The sequence below is a fragment of the Phaethon aethereus genome, assembly GCF_964289735.1.
Source record: "Phaethon aethereus genome assembly, chromosome: 2".
NCBI lineage: Eukaryota > Metazoa > Chordata > Aves > Phaethontiformes > Phaethontidae > Phaethon > Phaethon aethereus.
In genome coordinates this window covers 139,828,623-139,856,299 of record NC_138582.1, presented here as the reverse complement: position 1 = coordinate 139,856,299, position 27,677 = coordinate 139,828,623, and the positions used below count along the sequence as shown (strand labels likewise).

The 27,677-nt window shown below is 35.3% G+C and overlaps 1 protein-coding gene across 4 annotated transcripts in view; it reads right to left on the bottom strand.

The window, feature by feature from the left end:
- DGKB (diacylglycerol kinase beta) overlaps nucleotides 1-27,677 on the bottom strand; it is a gene marked incomplete at both ends in the record, with an annotated part of 334,143 nt that overhangs the window by 114,176 nt on the left and 192,290 nt on the right. The window lies entirely within an intron of this gene.

Genomic DNA, 27,677 nt, shown 5'->3' with positions numbered 1-27,677 from the left:
AATTTATATGACTACAACTTTTAATGAGTTAGAACTAGGAAGGAAGCAAGAAACTGACATGCAAGGTTTGAAGAGACATTGGACCAAGAATTTGGCAAAGAATTGATGAAATTCTGGGAGAGGTCTTATGACCTCCAGGCTTCCTCTGCTGCTGGAGCCAGATCATCATAGAAGTTCACTCCCCCTGAGTTTTTTCCCTTTACTTTGGGACAGAATTGGAAACATATCTACTGAATCCAGAAGTACACTTTTCAAAGACGAAATTCTGCTTAGCTTTGAACTATGATTAAAGGGTACAAGTCAAATGGGCAATGGGGTGAGATTTTGTGTGTGTTTTGGTGTGCTTGTACTGAAAACATACCTTTCCATCATCCTTTAATCTATTTATTACTTACCCAAAGGACTTTCCTAGCCTTTTATGATGTCAAGTTTCAGCAAGGAATGACTTTTTATGACCCTATTATAAACCCATAAAAATGAAGGTTTACAATGGAAAAACTAACAGATGTTTATTTCTAGCTTTAAAAGAGGGAGCTTTGGACTCCAGAGCGAACATTGCTTTTATTTAAAAATAGTCAGCCTTCACAGCTATTTGGCATTTTGTCCAGGAACTCTATATTGTGTTTCCTACAGTTTCTTCAGCTAGATCTATCACACTTACAACAGTACTATTTGTCCATATACACTACAGTCTGCCTTTTCCTTATCAATAAATTCTTATTCTTAGCTCTTAAAAATATGTATTATGTTTAAACTTGCCTAAAGTTGGGCTAAGGATGAATTCGTTTACAAAACTTAATAATGAAAAATATGTATCTATTTCTGAGTTTTCAATAAAATGCATGACTTAAAGCTTAAAAAAATTGATTTTTAATTTTTTTTTTTTAGGGCAAATAATTTGTAAATGGTGATAACTGATCTGTTATTTTGGAAAAAAAACCAGAACAAGTCACTTCTTAAAAATAGGTCAGAGCGTTTCCAATGATAACTTCGTAAGGTAATTTGTAGGGATACTTAGTCCCTCTGTTGCATTTGTCCTGGTTACAGCTGGGAGAGAGTTAATTTTCTATTTTAGATAGAAAAGATAGAGTTAATTAGAGTTAATTAGAGTTAATTTTCTTAAAATTCTACCTAGGAACTGGTATAGTGATGTGTTTTGGATTTAGGATGAGAATAATGTTGATAACACACTGATGTTTTAGTTGTTCCTGAGCAGTGCTTACACTGAGTCAAGGAATTTTCAGCTTCTCATATTGCCCTGCCAGTGAGGAGGCTGGGTGTGCACAAGATGCTGGGAGGGGACACAGCCAGGACAGCTGATCCCAACTGGTCAAAGGGATATTCTATACCATATGATGTCATGCTGAACAATAAAACTGGGAGGAGTTGGCCGGGTGGCAGCACCCACTGCTTGGGGACTGGCTGGGCATCAGTCAGCAGGTGATGAGCAATTGCATTGTGCATGACTTGTCTTGTATATTCTTTTATCATTAGTAGTGTTTTCCCTTCCTTTTCTGTCCTTTTAAATTGTCTTTATCTCAACCCATGAGTTTTACCTCTTTTCTGATTCTCTCCCCCATCCCACTGGAGGGTTGGGAGGGTGGAGTGAGCAAATGGCTGTGTGGTGCCTGCAGGTTAAACCACAACACATTGATAAGCTAGTGCCTCTAGAAACAAAGATTGAAAGATCATCTTACTGTGAAAGTGAGCAGCATTATTGCTGTCTAACATATCAAAAACTAAGCAATTATTTTTACATATTACATCATTATTAATTCTAAAATAAATCCTTAATTTAATCAAATTTCCATGACTTTTCAAGTCATATTTTCCCCGCAGTAAACAATGAACTTGGGCTTTAAGCAATGATAAATTAAACTATATACATAACCTATAAAGTCAGTACTTTTCCTATTAAATCAAGTTCAAAACACATGCCTTGAAGTCTGGTTATATGATACTGTGATGTCTAGTAATAGAGGAGCACCTTTAAGACTGTAAAAAGATGACACAAAATGCACAATGTAGCATATCTGTAGTATACAATACTAAGAAAATTGATGGAGTATTGCAACATAAGCCCAGCATTACTCATTTGCAGATGTATTTTAAACAGTCATTTCCTATAATCTCTCTGTATTTCCTCCCCTGCTTTTGCTGACTTTCCCTATAATGACTAGATTAAAAGGAATGTACTTTGTCAACAGCAAAGAAAATGGGCCTAATTCATTCTCCACAAAAGAAAAACCTTCTCAAAATTTTGCAAAAGCCTTTTCTATAGTTTTTTTGGATACACTGTAAAATGGCTCTATAACAAGAATCTGAAATTATTATGGCTGCTCAAAACATAATGATTAAGTCTAATCACAATTATGAAACTTCATGCAGAAAACAATCATAGTTTTACTATTGTACAGCCCTGATGTACAATATCTGATGTGTTCTATTCTAGTTAAATTAGTATTATTCAGAATTTGGGTTCCCTTGTACAAGCTTTCTCAGCGTGGGTTCTACCCAGTTTTGGTGACAGTCTCTTGAAAATTAAAAAGCTGACTCAAAGTATACACCATTGCACTAAAGGAGGAGAACAGAGTATATTGCAAAAGCACAGAATTTTTATTTTGATAAACAAATGCTATCCACGTCCAGCTACTCAACTGTACTAAAGTAAAACATTATATAATGGAGTGTGCATATAATGAGGAAAAGAAAATATTACAAATTAAATTACATGAAATACAAGTGAAACACAACTTTTTGATAGTTACTATCTTTGTCACCAGAATTTCCCTGTGTGCAGTGAATCTTCAAAGTATGAAACAGGATTTTAAGTTCTCTCACTGCACCTGTGCATGCACACATACTCTATATATATGTAAAATTTTTCAGGGCAGCCACACAATTTATTCAGTCAGGTTTTATCAAACTAGTTGATGATGAGCTGGTAACTCCACAAGAACAGGTCCAATCAAAGAGAAAAGATGATACTGTTTACTCAGGTAGTTGCCCACAGAACACCAACCAATTGTTCAATCCCTTCTCGTTGTCTGGAAATAGTTAACTTACAGGTGCTCCTTCACAGGAACATACTAACAGAAGTTCTTGAATCTGAACAAGTGGTACAGGGCTCATACTAAATTTCACATATTAAGTGATTTTATTGTACTAAGTTTTAATTCCTGAATAATATATTGTCCCATAGCAGAATACAAAAAGACCAAAGAACGAAGACGACTGTTTCAGTCCTAATGAAGGTACAGCAAAGCTGATTTATGATTGCTCACTTCACATGACCTGTGATTTTAGTTCTTCCCTTAGGATCTAATACTTCTCAAATCAAACAAATGGAAAATATGGGTCTATAAGACACATGGTAGTATCAGAACCAGTAGAACTGCTACAGAATATTTTTGTAGACAGTGATAGAGGAGTTGCAATGGTGGCATTATAATGACGTAGCCATTTAAACAGGAGGGTTCTGAATTGGAGTTCATAACCTGCGTAAACTTAAGGCAGTTGATAGTCCCCTAGAGTCACAGGCAGATTACAAATTACCTTGGCTGCTTCTGTTTTTTACCTTACTTTGGCCAACTGAAATCTGGGGCACCCTCTTTTAATTGCAGGATAAAAGGGTCCAAATTATTTACAATGACAGATGTCAAAGGAAACAAGAAATAACTTAGGAAATCACTGAAATCTTTCAGTTAGGACATTAAATATACTTAGGAGGAAAAGAGGCACGTCATAAGACAGTGTCTTATAAAATGGTTAGTAAATGAAATTAGGACTAAAAACAATCAAATTGACAGAAATCCTATTTTATATCATAGGACGTTAAGATTATTTCTTCCTTCTTTTCCAGGCAATGTTATTTCCTATTTAATATACGCATAAATCTACTGATTAAGTTTTATAAAAGTTGTAAGAGCCCTCCTGTTCCGGAAAGTACTTCAAATTAAATGCACACTATAGAGATGTCCTCACATGTGCTCACATGCGAGGTTCAATAGCTATGTTTGGTACAAGGAAGCATAACAAGGCGCACACAGTTCACAATCAGATGTACGTTGATATAGACATGTAGGACTATAGGCACAGACAGAATTGAGGGCTTAACAAGACCATGAACAAAATTTTAAGAAGTAGATGTTCCTTGCCTATTCTATTATTAATCAGTTACAACCCAGCTTAGTGAACGATTCATTGTTGAAGTTTATTCCTTCAAATGATTCATTAAAAAAACTAAGAAATTTATACAGATTCGTCAAATGGACTTAAGTGGCATAACATCAATAATTTCCTGTAGGGGCTTAGGAAATAACCTGAATTGTGCCCTCTCCATTCTCAGGTTTTCCTGAGGGCATTTTTAGGTGCCATTTCCTGGAAGGAACATGAACAGTAAGATACATGCTGAGTCCTGGGCTGGGCTGAGAGGAAAGAAGAGCCAGCGCAACTTCAGTAAATGGGATTAGGGGGAGCATGGACAATACAACTAAGACATACTGAAAATGGTCACTCCTGTGTGGGCATGCACATAGAAGGTAGCTTAGTGAGAGAGATAGTGTCAGGCGTCAGAGACAGGATAACATTAGGATAGAGATGTCTTGCATGTTAAGAGAAAGAGATCTGAAACATTAACATCCTGATTTTTTTTTCCTATACAATTATCAGTTGCAATTACACATCAAAAGAAACAAATCTACCCCCAGTTGCGATGGATGAACATCTGCACTTTCCAGGCGCTCTTTTCCACAGGATTTCTTTGCAATAGCATAGAACAACCAATCAGTCATTTAATGACAGCATTATAACCCATTATGTTCAAGAGTCAATTACTCTAAGGCCTTACAGTTTTATCACATACAATGTGTCTAAATTGGATCAATCAAATTGTAAATTTTATCTGAATCTGACTGTATAAAGCTACAAATGATTTATACTGGGGAGTGAGGAGGAGCAAGAACAGTCAAAATTACAAAAACACCAAATAGTTGATAAACCCTTAAAGAATTAACTACTTCTTTCATCGATACATAGCCTGTACACAAACAAGATAATTGCAGTTTAAAGAAAGTGTTTGGCATTTTTTCCATTTGTAACAAAGCCCAGAAATCAGCAAATACTGATTGGTTAATCAGAAACATACAACACACATCAGCATGTGGAACTAGACCATATGTGAAAATGGGATTGTCACAGCAAGGACACTAAGAATCACAGGACATACATCTGTAGGAAATCAGTCTTCATTAGTTAGGTTGCTCATGGAACAGTTTGTTAGTATTATTTTCATCCATGGATGTGCAATTATTAATAAAATGGAGCCATAAGTTACCTTTCAGAAACAGAATACAATATATATGTAGTCTGCCTAGGGAATGAAGGAATCACTAGAAATGCACATCAGATGTATTATTTACAAATGTTATATTTTGCAACAGCTTGGCATTTGCCTGCTTGTAAAGGCTATGGCTGATAAATTTCAATGGACAATAAAAGCATTTATTCCTATAGCACTGGAAAAGAGGCTATGTTCCATCTGATGGTCAAAATAGTTGCAGCTTCTTTATTGGAAAATAAGACCTTTACCGGCTGTAACTGAGCATTACTCCATCAAAATCGATATTGTTGATTGACTGTAACAGAGAAAGTGTCAGAAACATACATCAAAATTTCCTTATCATCTGGAATGAAAAGAATCTTCATTTTTTCTTTCTTTTCTTTTTTTTTAATAATAACCCACATACTCAGCCACTCTTCACTAACAGTTTTCTGTCTTGAATAAGTCAGTCTGGAATTTAATCAACTTGCATGTAAGTAGGAGTTAATTCAAATACAGGCCAAACGGTGGTAGACAGGTGCTGTAAGAAGCACCAGAGGATTGGAAAGGCTACTTGGCTACTTGAAGAGCATGAACGAAGCTGACAATGACTGTCAGCTGAGTTTATGAACACGTGGTCAGATGCAAAAAGCCATCTGTTTTAGCTAAGTTAATCATACGACATCAAGTATATGGCAGTTTTAGTTAAAGCTGATTTCTACAAATTCAGAAATCACAGGCAATACTCTTGATCTATTATTAGGCTGGTTTGGATTCTCGAAGCCTGAAGCTGACAGAATATTTTAAGAAATTAAATGGAATAGAATTCAGTTTTGGTTTTGTTTAATAGCCTTTAATAAGTATGAGTATACCTTTCTCTTCTCTCATCAAGAAAGGTTGGCCACTGCCTTCAGTTTTGAGCGTGTCATCATCTCAAAAAATAAACTACTTTAGTAAAAGCCTCCTTTTATTGTCTTCATGCAAACTCCACTTCCTTCTCCTACCATAAGAGTGAAATGTCCATATCAGCTCAAAGTAACAGGATAGATGGAACTTGGAGTTGACTCATTTAAAAATTAAAAAGTTAATTTTAAAATCACAGAAATCTGTCATATATGCATGATATCTTTAACATATGTTTATAACAAACTACTAGGTCTTTTCCGAAGAGACTTTTTTCTTCTTGTTACCTATCATATGTAACCCTTCTCAGATGGACAGTTGCTCCTTCCTTCTCTTTTTCTGACTATAGGTTGGCCATGGATAAATAAAGATTTAGGTTAGATATTTGCCAGCACTCCAGATGCCTCTAAGTCACCTGATGTGACGCTCCTGTTCTCATAGTCAAAGGCTAAATCAATTGTTAACCTGGGAATTTTTACTCCAGGACAGATGCCAGCTGGGATTTTATTGCTATCTTAGCAACATAGACCCGGGTCTGCCTTCTGAGTTCACCTGGCAGGGTTTGGGTTTTTATCCTTAGCGTTTTGTGTTTGTTTTTGTTGTTTTTTTTTTAATTCTTCATATTGCAGGGATATAAGGCTGCTGGTGCCTGTGATCACTTCTGTAGTCTTTCCGTTGCACAATATGATTTTGGGTCTCTCATTATTTATCTTAAATTTCTGGTAGCAGGTAGAGTAGTATGTGACTGTACTGAGGATCTGATGATCTGTGGACTTTTTTGAGTAATTTTGTTACATTATCATCTGTGACAGCAATGGATTGACTTTGATGTCCCAGATGTTTCCTTCAGCTCCTATCTTCATAAATAAGACAAATACAGAGCAGCACTTCCCTTCTAGATTTTTAACTCTAGTTTCTGGCCATCGGTTTTCAGAGACTTTCAGTACTGGAAGTTGTAACTAGACTATAACGTTTAATAGCTCTTGATCTCCACCTTCCATCCATTTGCTTAAACACTATGTCATTCTGTGGATTGCCAGTTCTAAGCCAGAAGAGCTTGAACTACTCCCTCAGGTTATTCTTTCTGCCTATTTTATTAAAAATATGTTTTCATTACTATAGAAAAAAGAAATGGGAAACTAATAGATTTGACTCTTCTATCCACAATAAACCTTTGGACGGATGCTTAATGAGAACGTGTATATCTGGGATAATCAAACAAAGCAGATCCCCTAACCAGCATAGGTTAGTGAGACAGGAAATCCTACATCTCCTGCTCAGACACAATTTCCATAAAAACAAAAGAAAAGTTTTTGTTATCCTATAATCTAGTAAACTCATGTTCTCTATCAGGTATTACAAGATGTGCATTCTTTCTGACTCAATACGATCAACCCTTCCCCCCCAACTTTCAATATCAAAACTCGCATTGCAACTTCAGCAGCTTCATTAGGATGCCTATTCTATGTTTACAAGGAATTAGCTTCCTGCAGCCAAACCAGTAATAAACGCTGTCGATAATGTTATTAGGAAAGTAGGGCAACCCAGATTACAGATCTGTCTGTGATACCAAAATAGTGCATATTCTAAATTGCCATTTAAAGTAAATGGGATGAGATGGTCAGCAAGAATAATTAAAAAAACCCTCAAGTCACCAAGTACCATATTGAAAATAAAAGTAAATAAATAAATAAGAAAATACCCATCAATGCAAGTCCTACAACAGAATAGAGTGAATATTCACACAGCTTTTCTGGTACAGCTCAAAATATTTGCTGGGAAATTAATGACAAATGTGTTTTATTCACTGTATTTCCAGATTGCTTTATGACTCCCCAGAAGGCATAAAGGGACAGACTGGCACCCATATAGAAAGCAAAGATTCACGGCATCACTGCCGCAGAGTGTGTGAATCTGAAGGAATGTTCCTCTTCCTGCGGCTGTCAGGGAGGCACGGTGAAGACTCTTTGCCTGCTTTAGCTTTATCTGAAGATGAATTGCTGTTAGGTTAATCACAATAACTGCGTACTTTCTCCCTCTCTAAGCAGCATTATTTGCTCTACATCTCAGACCAGGGATTGTGAAGAATGAAGTTGAGCCTGTGCGTCTGCTGTTAGCTGAGTGCTGACTTAATCCCCCCCATCCTACTGTCCCACATAATTATTTTGCAGTGTGGGTGAAGAGGAAGACCTGGGTATTGTGCATTGCTGTTCTTCTTCTCCAGACATGTTGTTTAAGCCATTTCTGAAATTGCTGTCTCTTTGTCTCCTACTTTGCCACACAGAAGAAAGAAGCACCTACCTTTACAATGGCATAAAACTGAAACTATGTACAACCTGAATTAAAAACTGCATTAAGCAAATCATATCAAGTTTCTGATTAGAAAATATTTTTTATTTACCAAATGTGATTGCACATGCAAGCTTTATTTAACTAGTTTATTATTTTGATTGCATACCTCCAAAATATGTTTTCAACTAAGGTAATTGTGTTAATTTGCATCTTGAAAGGGCATCTTTGCAAAACTGAGCATTTTATCAAGGTTATTCCTGCTGAATCAAAAGAAATTCACACACAGAATTGTAATAATTACCTTCAGTATTAACATTGACTAGAAAAAAAAAGAAAAACAAAGAAGCTCAAATCTTCTAACGCTAATACAATTAAAAAATGGAATACAAAATGCATTTTCAGTGAGATAGATATAAAAATTAATTATTTCTGGTTTTCAGGGAACTTTTAAAAACAAGACCTGAACCAACAGGATGTGGTAGAGGTAGAATCCCTTCCTGCAGTCTAGAGGTAGAAACAAAAACAACTGTCCTAGTTAACAGGTGATCAAGTTCTGTTCAACAGAAAGTTTAACAATGTGTTGCACAGCTCTTGCCTTGATTTTACTGACAGGTGATTGATTTTGTACGTTTTTAGTTAAAGTAGTGGCCAAGCCTATATCTGTTGTACTTGTTCTAAGAGGTGGGTTTTTTTTTGCAAGTCAGTATCTAAAGACTTCTTTTGATTCAATGGAAATGCCCTTAATGCAATTGCCATCTTTTTTCAGTTAGGACAAACTACATCAACATAAACTGATTTTTAATCAGTAAAATTCAAATGGTAGATTATATCACTTTAAATTAGTAGAAAATAGAACGAACAGTTAAATTCAAGTGGCTTTTGAACCTAGGCAACTCTAAAAGACTTCTGATTAGTGACTGCTGCCTGCTGAACCACTACCCTCAAGTTTGTTACCTCTGAACTTTGGACACCATGAAAAGAGCAAATGTCACATAGTGCATATGATCTCTTCTTGGGTCTTATTCATACATATGCCCTTGTGCAAGAGAACCGCAGCACTGATGCTGCTTTTTGGGCCTCTGGACTCTGTAAAACTGAGGTAGGAGAAGAACATGATATAGAGGATCATACTGGTATATCACCACATTTGTTGTCCTCTACAAATGAGAGAGGTGGCTTACTTAATCTAGAAATAATATTATATGCAATCATCCAATAATATACAGATTAAATAATTTAAACACAACATAATTTAAACACAAAACCGGAATGAAAAATCCAGATTAGCAACATAAAAAGATTCCTTTGGATATATTCAGAGGTAACTAGTTTAATTATGTAAAATCTCATAAATTAATTACACTACTCCAAATCTGATGAGTTGTGTCACAGTAATGCTGATATAGCCAAGATTAAAGAAATGGGGATGTAACAGTCTGCCTTGTTATCAGTGTGTATGTTGTCACAGCTTCTCAGTGAACTGTGACTGAGATGTATTAGCAGGTCAAAAGGGCAAAGCTCTTCAATTTTTTACAGTTCTAGAAAATGGATGACATTCGAAGAAAAGCTCAGTCTTAGCAGGGGACCAAACAGTGATTATTTTTTTCTATATATATTCTTAAAGAAGGAAAAAGAAAACAAACACACACAGGCTCTGTTATTAAAAGGCTCTACTTCATGCTAGGCTTCTTCTATGTTTATTGTGTTCAATTTACTGCTTAAACCCCCTATAAAGCTCACACAATGATTTGGATAAAACCAGAAAGAAAAGTGCTATGAATCTTGCTTCCTGGAGTGGCAGAGGTTGGGCCAGAGGTGAGATTTCAATGAAATACACTCATAAGTGACCATCAATAATAGATAACAGTATAGTTAGATGCATTATTTTATCTCAAATTAGGGCCATGCAATTGGGTATTCATAGTAGCTCTCTCCAGCAGCTTTATGCAAGTGTTAGGAGCTGAATAAGGTTGGACCTGACTATGTCTTCTTTAAAGAAACAGATAATTGAGTATCTCCCAATCATCTGGCCTCTTTTTTTTTAATCCACTTTTCAAAAGGTTAACACTTGAATGCTTTAAAATCTGAGTAGTAAGAAAAAGATGTGGTGACCTGATAAACTTTCTAACCTTTATTACTCTCTAAGACATTTTTAACATTTAAGGTCCCACAATAATTTTGCTAATACTTACTATTTTTCCATTTAGGAAAGTACACTCTGCTTGCCCTCTGTGGCAAGATGAAGACTCAGGATAGCTATGTAATCAACAGAGGAAGCACTGCAATAATTAGAAAGTTTGTTGGAAAAGGGGACAAGAGAGAATCCTCACTATATATATTTCATCAACTCTTTTCTCAAATTACATCACATTTTTCACTAGTGCATGTGTTTCTAGCATACATAAAAAGAGTGAAATATCAGTTGATAGTCATGCTTTAGGCTGAATTTCAGAGGATATAATTTCAGTCCCAGACTCCCTGGAAAATCATTTACATCTTTATATACCTGTTTCACTATCCTTGAAGACATCATCTAAGGTCTTATATATTCATGGGCTGTGAGAAAGAAATTATAAATACACATAGAGCTAATGAGTAGATACGACTGAAATTTAAATTCTCTTCCTTAGTAATTTTGCAATGATTTCTAGGGTGTTTAAGCACAAATTATTATTTGAAAGACAAAACCTGGCCTCTAAAGGCAACATTAAAACTGGAGATGGGGCAGGACACGATGGATCCATAAGCATTTTCTCTTTCAATTTCCTGCTGCTCAGAAATGCTTCGGAGTTGAAGCTGGGTCTCTACAAGCCATCTACTTGCAACATGTCAATATTTCCTATGCAAGGAAGGCCAGTACAGGCAGTTCTACCCAGAGCTGTGACAGGATTTCTTCACTTGCACCTATAGGTCCTTCTTTTAAACTATGGAGAGCTTACTATATATAGATAGGCTTGCAGTCCACAAGTTGATGGCAGACGATCATGCTTCTCCAGTAACATTTCAGTTGTATTTTGCAGGTGACTTTATTCAGAATCCATTAGGCAGGATTTGACAGGATAGTCCTGCTGTCCTTATGCTGTTTGCATACTTACAGAAGTCAAAAGTTCTAAGAGGAAAGCTTGGCATACACCTCATCGGGATTCTGGTGACCGAGGTTGAATACTTATCCCTAGCACACCCCACCTATATTACCTTTTCCCTCAACGTGAACAAAGAATGACTTTCATCTAATGACTGCTACCTTGAGGAATTATGTAGTTCAGAGATATTTTAAAAAATGCCATTTTTTGGATGCCTTATAAGCACTTCTTGTCCAACCAAAAACATCTAGAATTAAATGTTACACAAAATGCCATTCAAAGCAGTTATTTACCATGAGGATTGTTGTGAATGGTCTATTTAGAAAGGAAAAACTGTGGTCAATTGTTTCTAAATTGCTGACCTATAGGCTTATAGAAACATTATTGATCAAAATCTGGGCAAGACCACAGGGTAATCTTTGTGATATGATTTACTTTAAATGATAAGAAAATGTGGTTAATATCCAAGGATGATTAAAAAAAAGACTTAATGATATTAAAGATATATTTTATAAATCCCTTCATGACTGAGTACATAATATTAATCTAGTGCTGTTAAATCAGTCAGTATTGCATCCCCTTCTGTAAATGACTGAACATTTGTCCTTTTCAGTACGTATATTTAGCACACTAGAAAAAAATATTCCTCCACTTCTTCCATAATGGTAATAAAAAGAAACTGATTATTTTTCACTTGTCCATAAAAAATGTCCCCACAGCAACCTGAATTTGATTAAGATGGTATATCAAATATATATATGGAACTGTGCACACAAAGTAGGGCTTAAAAGAACGTATGTACAAATTAGATGATTGCAATATTTAATAACTCAGTGAACACTTGCTAATGTAACACTTTTTTTTCTGCATTCAGTTATTTGAAATTGAAATAATTTCTAGCCAGAACATGCCGTTCTTTTAGTGTTTAAATCAGGCCTCCTTTATCAACACACTGATCCTAACTGCTGTAATGAAACACCTCAGACCTTGAACATTTGCAACACACTGATGAAATACCAAAATATATTTGTGAGAACAGTTTTTCTTGTTTCATATCAGACTAATTTCACGTCTGTTGTAAGCAAACAATCCCCTTTCCTTCTTCCCTAGAATAAGGCTTCATTCAACTATACCAAAAAAAATTCTCAATCTTGTTAAAAGTGATGGAATTGGAACACTAATGGGACTCTAAATGATCTTCGTCTGTACACTTCCTACCTTGGGCTTAGGCCAGGAAGTTAGTTTTAAGATGCATTTAATACTGCTCGAAACCCAAGCAAAAGAAATTGGCTTCAGTGTTTTAAAACTTAAGGTCAATGGATATTGCACTGATCCAATGTGATAGACACGAGACCCAATTGTTTAGATGTGAACCGCTCATTTCACATTCATTGTTATTTTTCTATCATCACCTTTATTTGGGTCTAGAATCATCAAAAAACCCAGTCTGTGTGCACTCTACCTCAATAGTAACTGCATTTAGTTTTGTTTAAAATGGAGAATTAATCACTGCCAATATCTTTTTTTTTCTCTGACAGTGCTTCAAGTTTGCAGTGGAATTAGAAAATGATTGTTAATTTACACATACAAGATAATTTTATGTGACTTAAGAAAGATTAAATGGAACAATCAGGAGTGACAGTGGAAGAAATTAAATCAGGATATGAATGAGCGCTGTTTTATACTGTAGGTGTTCCTGCAAAACCTAATGCTAATACTTAAACTCATCAGTTAATCACTTCCCATATTCTTTTTCAAATATTAACCTTTTAAAAAGTTGAATTAGCTTAAGAATAACTTGATATATTATTAGGATTCATTTAAAAAGTCCACGCCGAAAAAGAATGGTTCTCTTTTTAAACAGTTTTTAATTATTATGAGGCTTATATGAAGAGGAAAATATATTTTAACAAGCATCCACACAAGTGGTCTGATTATGTTATTCTAATCTGCAAACCTAATTATCACCTTCTTATGGAGTACAAGGAACAGCTTTAGAAGAAAATTAATGTATCCTATCAGTGGGACAGTTTGTCACTTTATTAAATAATCATTTTCTTTGCAAATAAAATTGTTAGAGGCTTCATTGTATTAAGGAAAAAATAAAACCCCTCACACCATTACATATTAAAATTAACTTCCCACCGTTTCTTTAATGGTCTATTAAGCCTTCACTGTGGTGGATTATGAAGTACAAATGAGGATATCAACTGTTTCTAAAACTGTAAGAAACAAATATGTTCTATGTGAGTTTTTTATTACTGTGAGTTGTAATTTAGCAAACATTTAAACCGTTTTCACTAGTTTCCAATGTAGAAAATATATACTAAATACAAAGTAGATACTGTAATTTTTTTCCTTTTTTTGATCTAACTCATAAGCTGTGGGGACAAAACAGACATCTCTTTATCTCGACCTCTTTTTCTGTAAAACAGACAATTCATATTCTATATTTCGACCTAGAAGACAAAAAAATCCAAACATAATCTGAAGAGTTGCCAAAGAATGCCCTGGAAGTTCTCTTGAGACTCACCTATGGCATGAAAAGTGGAAATCTTGTCAGAAATGTTTAATACATCGTTATTGAAAATATCATTCTACCCAAGACCAAAATTTCACTTCCAAATATTAAAGGCCTTCTGTACAGTAATTGAAGAATGTAAAAGCTCGATGATACAGGAATCCAGCTTGTAAGCAAGTACAGGATCATACTTGTCTGCCCTGTAATGAAGAAATCCTATTGGGTTCACCAGGAAATAAAGATTTTCTTTTACTGGTTATTGCAGTCAAAAACTATGGTATGTGTTGTTGCCGTTGGTTTTTTTCCCTCTCAGGATGCATAATATAACTTCCATGTAGAGGTAACCTGGATTATTTTTAGCTATCTTTGACTAGACTGTATTATTCAGTGAAACCAAAACCTACATAAAATGAAGCCAGTTTTAATGGAATTTTCATCTAGAAAGTGTTGTTAGCTAACAGATCAAGTATCAGCTTAAAGCAACATATGAAAGTATACTTAGCTGCCCCTTATTAACTATCTCTGGTGAGTCAATGTACCTCACCTGGGATTTAGGCAACACAGCTTGTGTATCTATTTATCTATTTCCACTAAAGGCTTGAACTTAATCTCCGACATCTCAGGCAAGTGCTCTTACCTTTCCAATTCTAGCCACAGTTTTCAATGTAACCTGCTGGAGTTTTCACTCTGGCAGCAGGACAGCAGAATGAAGAAGCCCTTGGACGGACCTATACTTTATCTACCAGTTTCAAGCTGTCCAGGTGCTCTTTGTAAAAATAAACATTCACCACTGTAGATTAAAACCCAAATAAACAAAACACTAATCTTCTCTCATAGGCTAACTTACTATTAAGGCAACCTGTACTTAAGAAGCACGGAGGGAGAGGGAAGTCTTTGTCAGGATGTTGCAGCTGGGACCCTCATTTCAAGCAAGCACTGCAGCTCTGGGGGTAACAACAACTGTAGGAGAGGCAAAGCTCCCTTTCTGTCAGGGTTCAGCAGGTTCTGATTTTTTAATACAAATTAGCTTTCTTTTACACAGGAAATTCTACCCATTCAGAAAATTAAAAAAAAGTATGTGTCTTGTCATCAGAAAGATGGATCAAACTGGTCATAAGAGTCAATAATTATTTCACTCATAAAACTGTCATTCTGGTTATCAGTAACATTTATATACTTTGTGAGGAAAAGCCTCAGCTATAAAGATGCTGATTTTCCTTATCTTAAATGTTCACCTTCTGTGGCTTGTGGGTAAGGTATATCCAGCCATCAAAAATGTTCAATATTCTGTGATATTATACATGGGACATTACCAGTAGTCTGTAAAATAAGATAATCAGTCTGAAATATTGGAAGGTTACTGAATTTTAATGTACAAGACAGTAGTTGAGTTCATGAAGCAAACCATAAAGTCAATGTTTTTATGATAAACTCTAACCCTCTGCATTTTTTAACTTATAAATGTGAAGATCCAAAGCAAGCCTTATAATAAAATGTGAAAAATATAAAAGTTCAGATAGATCAGGATTTCAGTGAAACACTGTCTGACCTATTAGAAATAATTTTCTTCCAACAGGTTTGGGCTTATTCCCAAACCTGAATTCTTGGAGAATAGAACAAGATTATATTCACAGTTAGGTTTTTTTCAGAGCTCTCTCAAAAAAGCACAAAAGTGATCAATCCCAGAAAAATAGGATAGCAGTTATTTAGTCTGCAGTGGCATTGATCCTTTGCTTCATACTTCTGAACAGACTTCAGTGAGGAAGGAACACTTCTTTAAACCTGAATGTCATTTTTTACAGTATGCATCGGGCTTTCATTTCTCTATGCTTGAAAAAAAAAAAGTGTCTCTCCAAGCGCTCTCAGATTTTGCACTACACACCAAAATCTTGGCACAGAAACTGATTATGTCCTCTTCCAGGCCACAGGTTTTAGAGTGCTACCAATTCAGGGCACTAAATTTGCAACCTTATGGTTTGACAACTTTGCATTGTCAAAGGGTATTCTGGCAGAAGTATACACTGTGTGCAGCTGTACACCATCTTATAATTTCATAGAAATGCGTTATGAAAAAGATAGACATTATATAATAAAGACTTCAGAAAAAATAATAAATAGACCAAACAAAGCAGCACTTAAGACTTCAAGTAAGAGACATGGCTGAAAAGCACTTCCCTCTTGCTCTGTCAGCTTCTCCGCTTCCTTTTTTATTAAAACACTAAACCATGAGCATTAAGCAGCTCTTAATTTAGCTTTATAATAAAAATTGAAATCCTTCTTAACCAAGAGTATAGTTTTGTTGAAATCTATATCCTTGATTATTTTATAAAGTAAAGGTACAAAGTAAAGTCAAGAAAGACAAGGAAAAAAGAACTAGAAAGCAGAAAGAGAAACAGAAGTCATAAGATGTCAGAGGAAGGAAAAAGTAGGCAAAAGATGAGTGTGCCTTTTAGCAAGAACAGACTTATAAGTTAAAATTTCGTCTCAAAGATTTCCTTTGCTTGAGACAGATAAAAAAAATTGGTAAGGATCAAGAAGCTGGTATAATGTGGGAAATTACTGGCCACTAGTTTGTGATCCAGTGTATTCAATCACTGCACGTTTTATCCCATACTTCAGCTGTGTCTCCACTCTGTAATGGAGCATGCTTCCAGGATTGCAGAGCTCATGCTAATTGAGTTGTCTCTGGAAACACAAGCAAGACAGCCATAGGGTGTTGCTTTGTGCTTGAGGTAGTCTAAATCTACTCGAAACCAGAGAAGAACATGTGGTGGTGTGCTCCACGCACACCAGTGCCATCCAGGTTAGAAGGAGACCTTCAGTTCATTATGCAGATCAGCTGTGACTGTCCATGAATGATTCTGAGAAACTGTCAGAGTCAGAGAAGGTTCAGAGTAGCCCTGACAGGTATCTTCTTCCTGTAACTCTAAGCAGTTCTCTCTTTGGCAGTTCTTGCTGTGTCTGACTAACATGTCTCTCCAACAGGGACTGTTCTGCATCGTGCCTATATAACCCTATACTACGATTGTAGTGTTTTTGGGCATTGTAGGTGATGTCAAAAGAGCTTTGGGAGATAGAAGGAAGACTACTGAGTGCACTTATGAAATACGCCAGAGTGCAATTTCTTTAGGTTAGATTAGCTTTCCTACTCTCTAACAAAAACAGTTGAGAATCTCTCGTTCTGGTATGCAGATACTAGCATGCTACACATAAACCCTCATCTTTGTAGTAGGTGTGTCCAGTTTGCATGATATTTTTTTGTTCATGTGAATAGAATAATGTATAAATATTGTTAGTAACTACAAGCCTAGTCTTTTACCAAACTTTAAATAATACAAAAATGCCCTTTCACAGTGTTAATGCCCTGTCAACCTGCTGACAGAGTCAAATTCCCACCTGCTTACTTTTTTTCTGTGTTTCTGCCATAGTTGTGAACTATGGCATTTGTAGTTGCATTGTAGTCCAGCTGCTGTTTTGTTTAGTGATTAAAACACTTTCGAAATAAGTAAGAGAGTGTGTCTGATTGCTCCTTGTCAGAAGGGGGGAACTGAACTCTCATCTCGCTCTTCCTGGCTGAGCACCTTCACTACGAAACCGGTATAAAAATAGTCCCATGGCTGCAGTGGCATGGCTACTGTGCAGCTTTGCTCCTGCAAGTTTTTTTGAAGCACAAGCCCTACTTAGTTATGTCAATCCACTCAGGTTTAATTTTTAAAAGTCCACAATGATTTGACAATTACATTTGTGTTCCCAAATCACTTTTCACAACATTTACACTACAATTCTCTATAAAATCAACGCAGTTAAACATACTGAAGATTTCATTCAGAGTGAGTTGTCAGCAGCCTCATACCAGCAAGAAGAACATATTTCTTTGATTAATGCACTTTTTTTCTTTCTTTGAACATCAACAAAATCTTGATAAATAACTAGATTGACAGCATAATACAGCCTTCAGGGCTTTAGTATCAAAATCCAAATCACTTAAGAATCTTCTGCTACTTCTGCTGCCACTGTAGTTATTAATATATCATGATAACTAAAAGCAAAAAATCCTAGAAGTATTTTAGCTCATAAAAAAAAATCAATGCTGCCGTTGTTTTTAATATATTGTGAGCACAAATATTCTAACCACAGAGAAACTTCTTCAGTTGGCCATTATACTCCCAAATCACAAGTTACTGTTCCAAAGATCATTCAATGCCTTTAGACATCTTCATAATTGGTTCAGAAATAGCATGCTCCAAGAAAGGTTAACAGACCTCACTGTTCCTCATATGGACAAATCTTTATCAAAAAAAGCATAACTGAAAGGTTCTCAAGAACCAGGAAACCACCTTACTTGCAGCTGTTCCCTAAGTCCAATTTGAACAAAAAATGGCAAATCTAACAGATGGCCTCTTCCTCTGACTACTAAATCAAAATCCTAGGCAGCTTTACCATATCTACCTATGTCATGTGGATTCAAATGATACCCTTGTCCTGAATTTTAGGTATATCAGGAAAACAATTTAATGTAAATTCAATATGATGTTAAAATACTATATTAAATCCTTAACCTAAGGAACAATATTAATTGTTGGTATGTCTAAGCACACTTCCAGGGATTGAAACTGGGTAAAATTTGAAAACTTTCCAAGCTTAACAAATTCCAGGTAATTACTTGGTAAAAGTTTTTATGTCCAATGATTTTCTCCTTTTTATACTGTGAACTATTTTATGCCATGACATACCAACGTAGCACAAGCATCCGGCTTGTCCTTGCAATCACTGACCAATAAATTAATTCAGAGTTCCGTAATTATTGTTCATTAAAAAATTTGAGAAACAATAAAATTATATTGTTCCCCACAGGTTTCTTTGCCTGTCTCATATTCTGTCTTGACAGTTTCCCCAGAGAGTCTTGGGCCTTTTGAGCTGAAAGAGGTGGGTATTCTGATCCTTTAGCCAACAATCTGCCATGTACCTTACAGTCCTGATGTTGATCTGAACCCTTTTACCCAAGCCAGAGCTGAACATTACAGAGCACTCAACAGAGACATTGTCATGTATGTACAATGTGTATTTGCTGAAGTGCAGAGTAGAGTCGTAAATAAACACAAACAATTTTTGTTGGACCAGGTTAGCAACATTTTTTAAATTTCCAAAATTTCTCTGCCTGACAAAGCAAAAAGTTGAAAGCAGGGTAATAGTGCCCTGACCACTAGTGAGAAAGAAAATGAACATCTGCTAATCTTCTACTTCAGAAGCAGATGTAGATCAATAGTCGCCAATCATTCAGCAATACAGCTACAAGAGAAGTCAGAGAGGTATTCTTTCAGTGCCATTCCATATTACCTGGAAATATCCTAAAACAAGTAAGCCTGTCTTAGGAAAGGCAAGAACATAAGAAATTACATGATTTAGTCTCAAAAGACCCAAATGACCAAAACAGTATTCCCAAAACACATCAGATCTCCTGTCAGGCAGACTATAAAGTGCGGTGAGGGAAAACCAGGCAGTATCACTTTAAACTACTTTTACTGTTTATCTAAACGTGGCTTCAGTAGTAGTAGTGTCATATATCAGCATAAGCAACAGCCATTCCCTTTAAATCACCAAGTCAGCCAATATATTTCTTCAGTGATGTTTTTTATTTTTCACATTTTTTCTGACAATCTATTTAAAAATATGCAGCGATTTCACAAACACGCACACATACATACACTAAGATACTGAAAAAATCCATATTTTGGGTACAGGCATATAATACAAAATATAAAAATAAAATATATATAAAAAAAGAAAATACAGTTAAATATAAAAATAGAAAATGTAACTTGGGTACATCGATGCTAAAGAGATTCAATACTAAGATAAATACTTCTCAGTTTTGATTATATACTTATGTTCTTATCAGGTGAAATAAAAAGAAGCAGTAGTTATTATTTTACAGTAAGACTAAACCCCAAAATTATTCTGAAGGCAATGTTAGCAACAATGCTGTTATAAGAATAGGTACTATCATACAACTGCATCTATCATACAGTTATCCTACAAATGCATTACATGAATTGCTCTATGTTATTAAAAGATAGTATTTTCAAAATACTTTCTTTGGAAGAATATATCCTGTGTTAATAAAATGAAGATATACATCAGAAGTCAGTAAGAACTTTACCTGAGGGATATCCACAGGATTGATCTTATTTTCTAAGATACATAAATTATACTTTACTATATAGTATAAGTTTGGAAATACTTCTAGATTTGCACATTAGTTAGAAAGGGCTATGTAACTCATTGCAATAAAAATGAGAGACTTGAAGTCAGATCAGAAAGCAGCCTGATTATTCACATGAAAATACATAGACATGAGCCAGGCAAACTACATTCAAACAGCATGAAAAGGAAAATAGAAAATGTTATCTGAAGTGATGGAGATTGTGACAGAGGCTCTTTATTATATACATTAAGTACTTAAAATCACTTCAGTCATATAATTAGCAAAGATAAGAACTATAGGTTATTTAATCAGGGGTGGCATATTGGTTTAATGGATTACTTGTCAGGCAACCTGTTAAAAAATGAATTTTGAACAGTAGTACTAAAATTTTGTATAGGGTTAAGAGGATTGGCTAAATTTTTTTTTTTTTAATTTCCAATTACCTAAGTCTTTCTAATATGACACAAACTAATTTGCAATTTCAGAGTGTAGAGTTGGAAGCCTGGGGTATATTAGTTGTAAGATTCTGGATCTGAAGCAAATGTAGGACCCAATTTCTCATGACTTAAGGCACAAGGCAAGTAAAGGTACATGCTGTATATCGTGCCAGCCCATGCTGTATTAAAGGAGTATTTGGTCTCTCCTCATTATCTATGGGTACTGTACTATATGTCTGGATAACAATATTCACTAAAAATAGGGGCTTAATTACCGGAATTACAGAGTTAATAAAGAAGCCCCATAAAGCCCCCACAGTTCAGAGTAAAGGTTTTCATGTTGTGATTAAATTTTAATTTCTTTGTACTAAAGGACAATGTGTTTATGTTTATTAAATAGGAAGTGTAAAGTTTATTCCCTAACAATTCATTTCATTGCTTTTAATGGCTTGGATATTGTCGATAATATTATACGTAAGTGCGCTGTGGCCACTTAGCAATCTTGACTGGATTTTGAAAGAAGGTTTCGTTGGTTTTGCGATATATATTAGAAATGGCTGCTGCTTAACTGTTTATAAAGCCCAACATCTGTTGTAAGCACGAAATATATCCATGTGAAACTTATGTAAAGATTTGCCATTATCTTCAGAGATGTGAAGACTGATCCAAAATGAAGTTTGAAAATCAGCTGCAAATTTACATTGTCAGTAGTTCTGATTATAACTCCCCCTCCAAAAAAGCAAGCAATATTGGTAAAGCCCAATGGCATTACGATGCATTTTGTTTAGTGTGTGTTCATGAAAATAAGGGAAAATAACCTTATTCATTTGTATAGAAATACTTGACCATACTTTATCAGCAAGCAATAAATAGCAAGCTGTAGTTTAGTAGTTTTGTTAGTGTTTCTCATATCTGTTATAGACTCCCTTTACATGTGAATTTACTACAAATGAAAGTAGTCAGAAACCTTTTTCTATCATTGTGTTATTGTTATTTCAAGTGGTGTGACTAAACAGTGGAAGAGACTGAGACTTAATTCCTATATAGTTCAGTTTGCCCTTAACATATTGGAATGAAAGACAGTAGTTTTAATTAATTAAAGAATGTATAGAACATTCTTTGTGCCAATAGGCACTTCAATCCATAGAAACGGTTCAATGACCTACTCTGAGCGATGAAACATCATCTTCAATAAATTCCTTTATGAGCCTGACATAGTTGAAGAAAATTAGATTTTCTTGACCTTGGCCTATAGCATATGGACAGACCTGTTGTCAATCAACAGTTTGTTACTGGCACAATGCATGCTGGGCCAATCCCTTTACATGATTGTGCACCACGTTAAACAATCCCTTCTCCTAGGCAATGGAATGATTTTCACCCTTTAACACGGCTATGCATTTTACTTGACAATTTCCAAAGCAACAGTTTCTTTAACAACTGGATATCATTACATATTGGTAAAACACAACATAACTTTCCTTAAAGGAAAAAACGTTCCCATATCCTGTCAATATTAATAGCTCATATTTCAGTCATTTGTTTGTTTTAAAAGTGCAGAAGGGCACTTTTAAAATGGCATCCCCTCCAATGGAAGTGTCCAATGAACAGATAGCCCTTACCATTACAACTACAAAACCTGACCCCATTTTAGTCCTGCAGTAGTGAATTTGACAGCTGAGGACCCTGAGAATACAAACAGAAATTCATTGCTCCACTTAGCGTCTGATACAGCACCCTGGTTTCAAAGATGTACTTTGAAATCACAGGGGATGCTCAGGACTTAGGGACGCTACTTAGAATATATTTTATACAGCACACTGCCGCTAGTCCTCACGGGTCTGAACCTAAGGTTCCCCAAACACAGCAGCCCCCCAGATAGCCACTACAGAATAACGTCTAACAGAGTAAGAGGAAACACCTCTCTCAAGCAGAGGGACTTAGCCCATCAACATTTTCTAGAGAAATGATAAAAATGTGAAATTTTGTGTCAGGGAGAGGTGCAGATATTGCAAATGCAGGCTACTACCGTTTAGTTCCATAGACAACAAATATAGGTAGGCTGAATTAGCATTATATTCCAGGTGTCTTCTTTTGTCCCAGTTCAATAAACTCAAGCAGGCATTATACACTTCAGGTATTTTTAGATTCTAAAGATGAACTACTACATGTTTGAAGTCTGACAAAAGAACATGTTGATTTTTTTTTCCTATCTGTCTATAAACATTATAACCAAGAGCTAGGTAGAGTAAGCTGTCTAACTAACAAGTCAACTCCTGCTCATGTGAAAATATTTCACACTCTATCATAAATTTTTTTGCCTTGTGTTGCTGATTCTGATGACTACGATTGTAGTAATACTGCCTGAGTTCAGAGGTATTGTTCCCTGGAGTCTTATCCTTTTATGAAAAGAAATCTGTGGGTTCAATGGGACAGGTAACAGATGTCTGCAATCTGGTCTCACTGTGGGGCCAGTGTCGTCTTTGTCAGTCACAACCAGGAAGGGAGGAGAGGTTGAAGAACAGAGACTGAAATGTCTTCAAGTTAGGAATTTTGTGTTGATTAGTATATTCACTGCAAATATGCAGTTGTGATTCAACCCAAGAGACTCCATCACTTAAGCCAAAAAAATGGAAAAATAATTAAAATATCAAAATAGTTTTGTTCTATTCAAAATGAAACACTTTGACTTTTCAATTCAAAGCTAAAATAAGCCAACTTTAAAACAATGGCTATGCGTATCTGAGAATAGAACATTTTATTCACCCCATGACAAATGATTTTGCTTTTAAACTGAGGTTGTGATATGCAAAAAAAAAAAAAAAAAAAAGGAGAAAGTTTACACTGATCTTCTTTAATCTGTGGTGTTCAGTAACCAAACTGGAACTAGTACTTGCTTTCAACAGCAAGTGATCTGGGGACTCTCTAATACTCAACCGTGTTCTGGCTTCTTTGCTGCCAGGCTGGATTAGAAATCTTTAAGATAAAGCTTTGAATACAGTAGCAGTGTTTGCATGACAGGATTGTTTCTTTATTTTTTTAGGTCAGTCTAGATACGATACTATGACGACTACAATGTACAGTGCAGTACTGAAGTTGAGACTCATGGAAGAACTTGCTGAAGATTCATTTACCTGTTATTTCTCCCACCTTTTCATCCTGTGGCCTTTCTAGATTAAGCCAGTGTCACATAACACGTAGTTCAACACCAAAGCATAAGTTCCTTTGCTAATATTCGTTAAAAGAATGCTTATTCTCTTGGAGATCACTTTCAAAAAGTAAATCAGTACTTTCTATTACTTAAAATTTCCTTAGAGATTAAGTACATAGATATTGGCACAAAATAAAACCATAATTAAGCAAGTTGAGGGGGAATCTTAAAAGTACATGGTCAAGAACATGATCAAATTGAGTTATTAGGAATAGGAACTACTTGTGTTTAGAATTTCTTCTTCGTAAAAGAGAAAAATAGACTGATGTTTAAAAATCTCAGAGATTATGTACTTAAGACTGTAAATGCAGTTTGTAAATCCTACTTTATTTTATGGAGACTAAGAAATACCTTGTATGCTACCGGGTGCCAGAGAGTCAAATTAGCATGCCTAATTTAACGGAGTATCATTTTAGAATAGTTACTATCAACTTGAATTATTTTTTGTTGAAGGTTTTCTTTGTTTCCATGTGTATATTCCAGTCACATAACTCATACATCTGTTATTCCCAGCACTGAGTCTATGATGTTTACACAGATCTCCCTGCAGGGCATTTTGGCCTAACTGAATCGTTATTTCAACAGTATGTCCTAGTTTAACGATACTGTTACTTGAAATGCTGCTGTCTTTTGCAAGTTTTCTTCCCCCTGGGGTTAACTCATCCCTTCCACACTGAAATCAGAAAATCTGACCTACTCTTAAGCAGGAGATGCTGGGAAGTGAACCCTGATTTCTCAGGCACAGGGTTCTCAGCACTTCAGACCTGTAGAGTGGGTAATGTGACAGCTGAGATTCTGGGTTTTATGAACCCATTTAAATCTTAATGCAATGTCAGTACTGGTTTCTGATAACGTGTGCTAATGATCTGAAGACACGATTACTTAAAATGGCATATTAGGATTCATTCTTTTGACAGAGGTGGGGATGCTACTGTGTTCTCACTTCCTTTTTTTTCCTATTTGACCATCACCAGAAGAAAAATTCTTCTCCTGCAGATCCATTTTTAGGAACAAGTAGTGAATATTTTAAAATCACTGTTAGACATTTATGCTGAGCCTTATTTGGAAAACAATACGGAGTCATTCCATATTGCAGCTTACAAGTATAACATTTTCAAGTGATTAAGGCATGTATTAAGTGTTTTTCAGTGAAATTTAAGCTTCTGAACACAGAAGACCTTTTGACAAAGGGACTTGATTTCAATTTAATAATAATCCAAAACAAACAGGTGCTTCACTGAAAAAGAAATGTCATAACATAGCTGTTAAGTCATTTGAAGATTTAAGAAACAACAGATAATGTGGATTTTTAATTAATGAGTATTTACACATACTTAATCTGAGATTTTCCACAGACCTCAATGTTTAAGTATCTGTAGGCAGTTTAGAAAGCCACACCTTTATTTCTTTCTATTTTTACTAAGTCAGAAACACTGTCTTTGTGTCCAAAATCTATGAACACTGCAGTGCTGAAAATGTGTCAGAGCTCCTAACAGTCATTTATTTCCAAAGCATTCTACAATATTGGCTAGTAGTCATTAAAAAGTCCTTCCAAGTCATCTTCATTTTGAGAAGACAAGCAAGGGCAGAAAGATTCTGCTTTCACACACAAGTACAACATGTCAGGAGTCTCTGTATTGGTATGCTCTATTTACACATGAAACTTAGGATCAGAGTGTCAAGGAATGTCCTTCGGAATTTGAGGATCACTACCAGGATTTAAAGCAAAAGATTCTTCAACGACAAACTTAACCTAACTCGCTTCAATGAAGCAAATACAACACCTTTGGGTTTCAAAAGACCTCTGCACACAGTATAAACTTTTTTTATAAACTTTATAAAGTTTTTCTTCAGTGAGGAAACTTTCTACATATTCATTTTCACAGTAGAACCTCAGGGCAAGGACCTACTTAACAAAACTGAATGATCGCTGTGGGAGCTCAAAACCTTGCAAAATCAGGCAAGAGAAAACTGACATAAACCCACAATAGATTTATTTTTTTAAATAGTGAGAGATATTAATATGTGACAATGTACGATTTTCAAACGAGTAAGTGCTGTTAACGATGAAGTCCACTATGAATCTGACCTGAGCTGGACTTGCTGATCCTAAATCTTTTAGACTGCACAGAAAATTCCACACTCTGGTGTATAAAGTCTCGTGGTTTAGCAGACATCTAAAAAAGGGGTTTATTTTCACGCACTGCAGGAAAAATGCTGCTGCAACATATTATGGAGTGTTGCCACATGCAAATAACTGTTAGTGGAACAAATTATTTGTGAACTAGCATAATTTGAAAAATCTTATTCAACAAAAATAGAAATCTGCATTTTTTTCTCACTACACAAAAGAAGAAACTTCTTAAAACATCAGTCTCTATGACAATACTTTGCTCAAGTCTTTACATTCTTTTTTACAAATGCATAATATTTCTGACTAGCCTTTCACTACCCAGGGAATCATTGCTTTTTTCAAGTTCTTTCAGTATTGCAGTACCAAAGCACGTAGGGACTGGAACTATATATTTTTGTAATTAATTTCCTTAAGATAATGTTAGAAACATCAGGTTCCTTAAAATATAGATGAATTTCAAGGTGAGTCTGCTAGCAGATGTTATTAATGACATATGATTTATTGTGACATGAAATCTGATCTGAAACTCATGTTATTAGCTGAGCTTTTTATAAATTATAATTGCCAACTGCTGAAAATATGCAGAAAGACCACTGATAAACTAGCTTCATCTTCAGGTCCTAGAATAGATATCTAGCATTTGCTAAATGTCCAATAACTCTAGTCCTGCTGAACGAGTATAATACATTGGGATGTGCAGATCAGACTTGAGTTCAGATCTTTTCGTAGCATAATTCTTTTCAAGCAAGAAGCATTGGAGGTAGGAAGAGGAGGTCATACAAAATAAATGTTTATTGTGGAACTTAAAAAGAAACATACACTCGGGTTCATAGTATGTCATTGCATATATGCTAAACAGATTGAGTATTTAAGAAAAAAGCCCCCCATCTCTGACTGCTAAATGTAAAATTTGTACATTCAACATAAAAACAGTAAGAAGTTAAATAATATTCAAACATATTTAAACATATTCAAAATCACTCTGTACAGCTCCAAGACAACTGCCCAAACAGCATATTTTATCATCCTAAGGTCTAAGAAAACCTGCATCTACACAAGACTTTCCAAGTCACCTCCATAGAAAACTAAAGAATGTCTATGACAAAACATTCGTGTTAATAATTATTTATAGATACTCTGTTTATTCCAAATAACTTCGTATCTTTCTTTTCTGTCCCCATGTGCCTTTAAATGTTAATTAAAGTTTCTGAAATGTTGCTTTTACCCATCACAACTTACGTGCTAAATTACCTAAATAAGAGACAAACATAAGCATTGCATTATGAGCATGATCTACTCAACAAACCAGATATTGAAAGAAGGTGAATTTACAGCACATGTTGTAATACATTTTTAATCTCCAGAAAAGCTCTGAGATAACATTGCAAATTCAAAAAGCAAAACAAGGAACAGACGCAAAGTCTCATTCCTGACTTTTTTACATATCCAAAGCTGTTTAATGATAACAGCATTTATGTGTGAAATGGCATTCACTTGCCCTTACTAAGAGTATATATGGAAGAGCGCCCTGTCAGTGTACCAGTGTGCGTGTGGGAATGAAACATAAGGAT